The sequence below is a fragment of the Artemia sp. Qi Xiang Cuo genome, chromosome 18 (assembly GCF_049724085.1).
Source record: "Artemia sp. Qi Xiang Cuo chromosome 18, ASM4972408v1, whole genome shotgun sequence".
NCBI lineage: Eukaryota > Metazoa > Arthropoda > Branchiopoda > Anostraca > Artemiidae > Artemia > Artemia sp. Qi Xiang Cuo.
In genome coordinates this window covers 35,397,256-35,407,921 of record NC_142811.1, presented here as the reverse complement: position 1 = coordinate 35,407,921, position 10,666 = coordinate 35,397,256, and positions in this window count along the sequence as shown.

Here is a 10,666-nt window from a genome sequence, read left to right as displayed (position 1 = left end):
CAGTTTCTTTGGGCTTGAGTTCGTTTTTTAACTGTAAATACAAACAGGAAAAAGCCTACGGCTTTTTCTTCCTTTAAATAGTAAGAGACGACACTCAAACAATCAAGTAGCGAAATCCAATGAATGGAATGGTTTGCTATTTCAGTGATCGTCTTTTAATGTCAAATTTTGTTTTAATTACGAAAAATTTTCAACCTCATTAATTTCCTTTAAAATGAGCCATTGAACAACTCTCTACGATGTTCCAGTGCCAAACTATCTGTGGAATTACTAACCTATACTATAATTAAGTGGCGTATAACATTTAGTATAGGCAAGAGGTCGTTCTTTATTATAAACCCGGGTGATCCTACTTTTTTTTAGGAGTTATGGTTTTTTATATTTCTTAACATTGGACTTGATCGTCTCTTACTTGGTTGCTAGCTACCGCTGCAACCCCGATAACCTTTACTATAGTAAAGTGGCCTATGAGATTTAGTATAGGCAAGAGACCGTTCTTTACTATAAATTCAAATCTTACCGCTGGTATACGATTATGTTTGAAAGACTGCAGTGTGAAAAGACATCAAAAATGCAGTTTTTGGTGGAAAAATTTATTCTCATATAGAAATAATTTATTTTAGTTACTATAGATTTTTAACCCAATTAATTTCATTTAAAATGAGCTATTGAACAACCCTCTACGATGTTCCAGTGCCAAGCTATCTGTGGAAAAGAAAGAAAAAAGAAGAAAAAAAAATATCCTGTTTAGGCAGAATGTTGTAGTAGCTTCCACTTCTCTTGATTTTCAAGCCAATATATTTCCCTTGCTGTTCAAGCCAAGAGACAGAAAGTTTCCTATTCAGGGGTTTCGGACAAGGCGGTTCTAATGGTGTACTTTTTGTTTTGATCTGACTCCTTTGTTAGGAACTATGGGTTTTTATATTTCTTAACATTGGACGTGATCGTCTCTTACTAGGTTGCTAGCTACCGCTGCAACCCGGATATACAAGCATATTCTGTAGTTAAGTTACCTATACAGGATAGAATAGGCAAGAGTTTGTTCCTTATTATAAGCAACACGGATTACAAACAAGAAAAAGCCTACGGTTTTTTCTTCTTTGGAATAGTAAGAAACGATCCTCAAAGAATCAAACAGCTAACTAAGTTTATAATTTGTTCTTTATCATAATTAGCATTGGACTGATCGTCTCTTACTAGTTTGCTAGCTACCGCTGCAACCCGGATACCGCTACAATCTAGATATCTTGCAGCTACCCCTGGAACCACCATATCTCAGTTAATATGGGCGAGAGATCGGTCTTTACTGTACGTCTCTTACTAGGTTGCTAGCTACCGCTGCAACCCGGACTTCAAAATTCAAATATCTTTGAAAAGACTGCAGTATGAAAATACATCAAAAATGCAATTTTTTTGACAAAATTGATTCTACTTTAAAAAGTATTTTATTTTTAATTACAAAAGGCCCTAGATGTTGCAATTTCCTTTAAAATGAGCTATTATACAGCTCTCTGTGATTTTTCAGTGCCCAGCTAGCTGAGGAGAAAAATCAAGTGGAAAGAAAAAAATATCCCGTTTGTGGAGAATAACGTGGTAAAAGTCAATTTTTTTTGATTTTCAAGCCAATATATTTTCTTTGTTATTCAAGCCAAAGGGCGGTAAGTTTCCTTTATAGAGGATTCGGATAAGGCGGTTCTAATGGTCTACTTTTTGTTTTGATCTGACTCTTTTTTTTTATGAGTTGGGGGGTTTTATATTTTTTAACATTGGACGTGATCGTCTCTTACTAGATTGCTAGCTACCGCTGCAACCCGGATTATGACGTCACGGCGTAATGATTTTATTGACGTCATGGCGCAATGATATTATTTCATGACGTCTTCAGAAACAACAATATATTTTCGTGTTTTTCTATTCACGTCATAGCTCTAATATAAAACTATGATGACATTCATTATTTATCTAGTAGGTTTCAGACAAGGTAGTTCTAATGATATACTTTTGTTTTGATCTGACTCTATTTTTAGGAGTTTTGGGTTTTTATATTTCTTAGCTTTGGACTGATCGTCTCTTACTAGATTGCTAGCTACTGCTGCAACCCAAATTCACATATATATTTATTTATGAGAGGCAGCCTGGCCGAGTGGTCCAAGGCACTGGTGTTAGCCACCAGTCTCTTCGGAGGCGTGGGTTCAAATCTTACCGCTGGTATGCGATTATGTTTGAAAGACTGCAGTGTGAAAAGACATTGAAAATGCAGTTTTTGGTGAAAAAAATTTATTCTCTTTTAGAAATAATTTATTTTAGTTACTATAGATTTTTAACCCAATTAATTTCCTTTAAAATGAGCAATTGAACAACCCTCTACGATGTTCCAGTGCCGAGCTATCTCTGGATACAAAAGAAAAGAGAAAAAAATATCCCGTTTAGGCAGAATGTTGTAATAGCTGCCACTTTTCTTGATTTTCAAGCCAATATATTTCCTTTGCTGTTCAAGCCCAGGGACAGAAAGTTTCCTATACAGGGGTTTCGGACAAGGCGGTTCTAATAGTGTACTTTTTGTTTTGATCTGACTCCTTTTTTAGGAACTATGGGTTTTTATATTTCTTTACATTGGACGTTATCGTCTCTTACTAGGTTGCTAGCTACCGCTGCAACCCGGATTTAATGTAAGAGCAACCCGGATCAATTAACATGGGTTAGAGGTCGTTCTTTACTATAAACTAGGTTGCTAGCTACCGCTGCAACCCGGATCATCATTATCATACCGTTCCTTGTCACTTATTACGTCATATATGGTTATTAGTAGATAATCGGTAAAATATTCGTTCTTTATTATAATATCTGCATTTGCTTGCACATCAACAGGTAGATATACTATTCTCCCCTTAAGAGCGTCAACAAGTTCAGTTCTAGGTCTCTTCAATGCAGTTACCTGCCCTAATCTGACGGTCGTAAGACAAGGCATTACAAATCGAATCATTGGCATTTCAAAATTATTTAAACACTTTATACATTCCGGTGTACAGTCTATATGAAGGTTATATAATACTGATCGGACATTCTCCTGACTTTTCAACATTTTCCCAGCAAAGTAATCACAGACAGAGAATGAATCTATGACACCCTCTTTCCAGCCTGTACAATGAATTAGTTGTTCTCTGTCATTTTTGGGTATGTCCTGGTGTAGGTGTTCTAAAATCGTGGCCATCATTACATCAAAACCTTTCTTATTTGAAAGGGATCTTAGACTCTTCAATTGGTATTTTGTCTTTATCTGCTCACAACTGTCACAATGCATTGTGGGTATACATCCCTGATGTTAGCTACCTTATCAAGGCTCTCACCAAATAATTTTATTATTGTATTTTCATCCACAGAAACTCTAATATTGCTATCACCGTAGATGAAGTCTTGACTATTATTACGACAGAGTCTACTTGACACTTCTTCTATATAATGACTTAGTTCCTTGTACGAGCCCTCGACTTTTAGTAGATTAATATGTTGTATAATCTTACATTTTGATACTGCATTATATACGCTATTAATGAAACAGTTCAAGACAGGAAAATGTGGAGCTAGTGCCCTTAGAGAACGCAAATAGCTCTGACATCCCTCATTTGGGCTACAGTATAACGAATGCCCATGCTTTCTTGTGTCCCTGTAATTGATTTCACAATAATCCAAGCCGCCAAGGTAGAAATTAGCCACTCTGTCAGTTGAAAATTTTAATGCTATATTATTTTCAAGGATATCAAAAAGAATTTGACATAATTCAATATCCGTCAGATAGAGCTTGCAGATATCAGGGTGACATTGCCAAGTAACCTGCTGCCCAATTTTTGGTTTTGAATGTTTACTCAGATTGTTATAGGTGACTTCAGCCATCATAATTTCCTTGTCAGATCTAGATTCAGAGCATTTTTCAATAGTTGTCTCGTACTTTTCAGGACAGTTTGTTCTACTACACAGAGAATTTTTGCCAAATATTCAGTAGAACTAAAAGAACTGTTTAAAACACAGTTAGAAATACTTTTTTCTTGAGTCGGTGTTCCAGGAATTTGTTCTAAATCATTAGTCTTACAAACACACATACTAATAACCCTAACAGGCTCGTTTTCGCCATAATTGAAAAACATTGCTTTTCCTTCGCTGTTGATCGGTATGCTTGTATATATATTTTTATTGCTGCTACATAAACTGCAATTGCTCCTTCCAAAATTAATATACGAATTTTCTAAGATGTACGCCTCTGTATATTCACTGTGTTGTCGAACATTTTCCTTTGCATCTATAAACTGTTCCGCAGTTGCCAGTCCATACCTCGGAAGCTTTTCGTTAAACTGACAACATTTCTTTTGGATATTACTATGAAGCTTTGCCAAAGAATTTCTAGCCGACTTTTCAACAGCATCCGCTCTTTCAAAGAGAATTTTAATCTGTAATTTTGAATACTTTTCGTGATCCCGGTAAAACATGCGTAAAATGTTTCTCAATTTAAAAAGATCAGACTGCATTTTTGCCATCTTCTTGTATTTCTGAATGTAATTTTTCCCTTTGTCCTTATGTGTTCTTCGGTACAACCTCGCAGAGAATTTAATTTTTTCATTATAGCCTTTGTCACCCCAGTATCTACCCATTATTCTGATAGCAACTTTTTTCTTATGTTTGTTTCGGTAATCTTCATCATTATCATAACGTTCCTTGCTCTTTTGTCTAGCCTGCTCAATTTTTGCTTCTCTATAAAGTTTATCATTTTGATAACGCTCCTTGATCTTTTGTTTGGCTGTCTCAATTTTTACTTCTCGATACACCTGGTCGGTTGAATACCTTTGCTTTTTTCTTTTCAAGATACTATCTCTGTTGTTTGTGTAGTACTGTTTTTTCAACTTGCGCATAGTTTGCTTCGATCTAGCCATTATCTAATCAAGAATGAGAACATTTACATCTTTGTCGTTCTTAAGTAGTAATATTTGACGTCATGGCGTAATGATTTTATTGACTTCATGGCGCAATGATATTATTTCATGACGTCTTCAGAAACAACAATATATTTTCGTGTTTTTCTATTCACGTCATAGCTCTAATATAAAAAACTATGATGACATTCATTATTTTTCTAGTAGGGTTTCAGACAAGGTAGTTCTAATGATGTACTTTTGTTTTGATCTGACTCTATTTTTAGGAGTTTTGGGTTTTTATATTTCTTAGCATGGGACTGATCGTCTCTTACTAGGTTGCTAGCTACTGCTGCAACCCAAATTATAAGAAGCAGCCTGGCCGAGTGGTCCAAGGCACTGGTGTTAGCCACCAGTCTCTTCGGAGGCGTGGGTTCAAATCTTACTTCTGGTATACGATTATGTTTGAAAGACTGCAGTGTGAAAAGACATCGAAAATGCAGTTTTTGGTGGAAAAATTTAGTCTCTTTTAGAAATAATTTATTTTAGTTACTATAGATCTTTAACCCAATTAATTTCCTTTAAAATGAGCTATTGAACAACTCTCTACGATGTTCCAGTGCCAAGCTATCTCTGGAAACAAAGAAAAGAGAAAAAAAGAAAAAAATATCCCGCTTAGGCAGAATATTGTAATAGCTTCCACTTTTCTTAATTTTCAAGCCAATATATTTCCCTTGCTGTTCAAGCCAAGGGACAGAAAGTTTCCTTTACAGGGGTTTCTGACGAGGCGGTTCTAATGGTGTACTTTTTGTTTTGATCTGACTCCTTTTTTAGGAACTATGGGTTTTTATATTTCTTAACATTGGACGTGATCGTCTCTTACTAGGTTGCTAGCTACCGCTGCAACCCGGATAATCAGTTAACATGGGCTAGGTGTCATTCTTTATTGTAATCCTTTATAGGGGTTTTGGACAAGGCGGTTCTAATGGTGTAATTTTTGTTTTGACCTGATTTTTTTTTTTAGGAGTTAGGGGTTTTTATATTTCTTAACATTGGACGTGATCGTCTCTTACTAGGTTGCTAGCTACCGCTGCAACCCGGAAATAGTTACTATGTGCCGTGGTTTGTTCTTTACTAGGTTTCAGCTATATCCGATGAAATTTATGCTATAAGAGAAAAACAATTAATTAGCTTTCTATATATATCTCATATGGTTTAGTGGTTTAGGGTAGTTGGCTTTCAATTAATTTTCTTGGGTTCAAATCCCGGTGTGGGAATTACTTTTAAACAAAATTAGATGAAATTAATTAGCTAATTTGACATGACATAGTAGGTAACTAAGGGCAAGAGTTCGTTCTTAACTATCACAAGCTACCGCTGCAACCCGGATACCGCTGCAACCATGATATGTCATATAGTGACTCAGCATTTCAGTGCGTATGGGCTAGAGGTGATTCTTTATTGTAAATAATTGAAAAACATTGCTTTTCCTTCGCTGTTGATAGGTATGCTTGTATATATATTTTTATTGCTGCTACATAAACTGCAATTGCTCCTTCCAAAATTAATATACGAATTTTCTAAGAAGTACGCCTCCGTATATTCACTGTGTTATCGAACATTTTCCATTGCATCTATAAACTGTTCCGTAGTTGCCAATCCATACCTTGGAAGCTTTTCGTTAAAATGACAACATTTCTTTTGGATATTACTATGAAGCTTTGCCAAAGAATTTCTAGCCGACTTTTCAACAGCATCCACTCTTTCAAAGAGAATTTTAATCTGTAATTTTGAATACTTTTCGTGATCCCGATAAAACATGCGTAAAATGTTTCTCAATTTACAAAGATAAGCCTGCATTTTTGCCATCTTCTTGTATTTCTGAATGTAATTTTTCCCTTTGTCCTTATGCGTTCTTCGGTACAACCTCGCAGAGAATTTAATTTTTTCATTATAGCTTTTGTCACCCCAGTATCTACCCATTATTCTGGTAGCAACTTTTTTCTTATGTTTGTTTCGGTAATCTTCATCATTATCATACCGTTCCTTGCTCTTTTGTCTAGCCTGCTCAATTGTTGCTTCTCTATAAAGTTTATCATTGTGATAACGCTCTTTGATCTTTTGTCTAGACTGCTCAATTCTTGCTTCTCTGTAATTTTCATCATTTTGATGACGCTCTTTGAACTTTTGTTTGGCTGTGTCAACTTTTACTTCTCGATACACATGGACGGTTGAATACCTATGCGTTTGGTTTTTCTTATATTGGATGCGGTACCCATTGTTTGTTTCGGTAATCTTCATCATTATCATACCGTTCCTTGCTCTTTTGTCTAGCCTGCTCAATTGTTGCTTCTCTATAAAGTTTATCATTGTGATAACGCTCTTTGATCTTTTGTCTAGCCTGCTCAATTCTTGCTTCTCTGTAATTTTCATCATTTTGATAACGCTCCTTGAACTTTTGTTTGGCTGTCTCAACTTTTGCATGTCTATAATCTTCATCATTGTGATAACACATCTTGCTGTTTTGTTTGATTACTTCTCGATACGCCTGGTCGGTTGAATACCTTTGCTTTTTTCTTTTCAAGATACTATCTCTGTTGTTTGTGTAGTAGTGTTTTTTCAACTTGCGTATAGCTTGCTTCGATCTAACCATTATCCGGGTTGCATCTAATCAAGAATGAGACAATTTACATCTTTGTCGTTCTTAAGTAGTAATTATGACGTCAAGGCGTAATGATTTTATTGACGTCATGGCGCAATGATATTATTTCATGACGTCATCAGAAACAACAATATATTTTCGTGTTTTTCTATTCACGTCATAGCTCTAGTATAAAACTATGATTTATATCTAGTAGGGTTTCAGACAAGGTAGTTCTAATGATATACTTTTGTTTTGATCTGACTCTATTTTTAGGAGTTTTGTTATATTTCTTAGCATTGGACTGATCGTCTCTTACTAGGTTGCTAGCTACTGCTGCAACCCAAATTCACATATATATTTATTTATGAGAGGCAGCCTGGTCGAGTGGTCCAAGGCACTAGTGTTAGCCACCAGTCTCTTCGGAGGCGTGGGTTCAAATCTTACCGCTGGTATGCGATTATTGTTTGAAAGACTGCAGTGTGAAAAGACATCGAAAATGCAGTTTTTGGTGGAAAAATTTATTCTCTTTTAGAAATAATTTATTTTAGTTACTATAGATTTTTAACCCAATTAATTTCCTTTAAAATGAGCTATTGAACAACTATCTACGATGTTCCAGTGCCAAGCTATCTCTGGAAAAGAAGAAAAAAGAAAAAAAGAAAAAAAAATATCCCGTTTAGGCAGAATGTTGTAATAGCTGCCAATTTTCTTGATTTTCAAGCCAAAATATTTCCCTTGCTGTTTCAAGCCAAGGGACAGAAAGTTTCCTATACAGGGGTTTCGGACAAGGCGGTTCTAATGGTGTACTTTTGAATTTGATCTGACTCCTTTGTTAGGAACTATGAGTTTTTATATTTCTTAACATTGGACGTGATCGTCTCTTACTAGGTTTCTAGCTACCGCTGCAACCCGGATTCGTAAAAAACTGATTCTATTTAAAAAATAATTTGTTTTAACTACAAAAGGCTTTTAACCACATTAATTTCCTTTAAAATGTGCCGTTGAACAACTCTACGATTTTTCAGTGCCAAGCTATCTATTGAATTACTAACCTATACTATAATTAAGTGGCGTATGAAATTTAGTATACTCAAGAGGTCGTTCTTTATTATAATTTCTAGGAAAACTCTTTCGATACGAAGCGCCCTTGTCTAGAACAAAAAAAAAAAAAAAAATCAATAAAACATTTTGCCAACAACGTTCTTTAATTAGGCAGCACGATTAGTAAGGGCTTGATAAATGCAACTACTTTATTTTGATTAAGAATCAATCGTGCAATTTTTCTAGCTAAAATATGCCGAGTTACCGATTTTTCCTGTAAAAAAAATGCACCGATTTGAAAAATTCAACGCGCCACCACCTCAAAAAAGCACCAAAATGGCATAAATGCACCGCATCTGGCCACTCTGATGTCGAGTTGAACTAGAGCTCATCTTTAAGTTCAACAAGAGATTGATGAAGGGAGGATGGAAAAAAACGTACTTTCGCTGAACGAATCCAGCCTGAAACCTCAGGTTCACTTGGATGTTATGAGTCCAATCTAGTTCTCATCCTCGCGCAAATGGGCTCTTACCGTAACTAAGGACGAATAGAGATGGCTTAATATAGCACTATCATGTACCATTATTATTCTTCGGTCTTTGGGCAAATATTACTAACAAAAGTAAATTTGAAAATTTTGAACATGTGTAAAGGTAACTTAAATATGTGTAGAGGTAACTTCGCTAGTTTATTAGCAAAATATTGCTAGCAATTGAGATGGTAGAAATTTTTCTTAAAGATACAATAATTTATTTTTCAGCTCGTATAAGAAAATGGCAAAAGGAATTTGAATATTTAGCAAGCCAATTTTTATCCAATAACCAAAAAAGCCAAAAAAAGAAGAAGCATTACCTACCAAAACTATTACAAATTCTAAATGAGATTGATTGAAATTATTCCTGACTAAAAAAGGTCACTGGTCCCGAATAAGTAACAGTAAGATAAAGCTCAATAATTCTGCCCGCGGAAAGTCTGAACCTTTTCAAGTTGTTCAGTATTATTTTGTCACCATTTTGAGTCTTGTGTTTACCTATCTGTCAAGGTCTTTGTGTTATCAATCTTGATTAGAATGTTCGAAGGGACATCTTATTTTCGGAGAATTGTTTTAAATTAGTCGATTACCCATACTGAATAATATTTGGAAAACATTTCATAAGTCGAATTATGAAAATCCATGGTTTATATATAATATTAATAAAATCATTGTACTTGCATCTTAAAGCGCTGCTTTTAGATAAGTTTTTAGTAATTTAGGCCCTCTCTCGTCAACTGCCACGGCCCACTCTTTGACTTTTAGCATTTCGATTTGATTAATCCTACAAGTTATTTATTGTCTTATAGCATATCAATTTTTATATTTCTTTGTATCTGTGCCTTGTCTCCCCCCTGTCCCTTTCGACCTCTTTGTATAAGACCTTTTTATAAGAACTCTTTGTAAGAAATTTTTGCGCACGTTTTTGGTCTTACACATAGTATCTTAAGGCATTGCCCAATAGCTTCACCGCACTAAAAAATTAAAATTGTTATCTTGTTATATGTAAAAAAAATGACCCAAATATTAACCAAAATAATTTATGGTGACTATACATACCTTGAAAATTTTGCTTGGCTTTCTGAAGATTTGTCCGAATGATAACTGTAGTAATGTAACAACCTAACAAACAATAGTAATGGAAAGGAAAATAATTTTGACATAAAAAAGCTTGGATTTCTACTGTTTCTTAGAAGGAAGAAAGAGAGTATAGCACGTTTTAGAAAAGTCGAAAAACTTGTGAATTGTTTGAGAAGCAAATTAGATAGAATGAGATGGTCAATCGGTGGATCTGATTCTTTTTAGAAGGAAGAACTTAAATCCAACTTTAGCAAAGATGAAGCTTAAAATTGAGATTCCTTGAATGATCCTGGTTTAAACAAAGTTGAATATGCTTGTCAATGGTAGACTTTCTACCTTATAGTTGAAAGTATGCATTAAAGGAAAGGGGGGTGTGTATTATTTAGGTGGCTTTCATAGCACCTTTTGAGTTACCACAGTTGAACTGTCTTGCTCAACCGAAGTGTCCTGTCCCAGCAGGTGAGTATC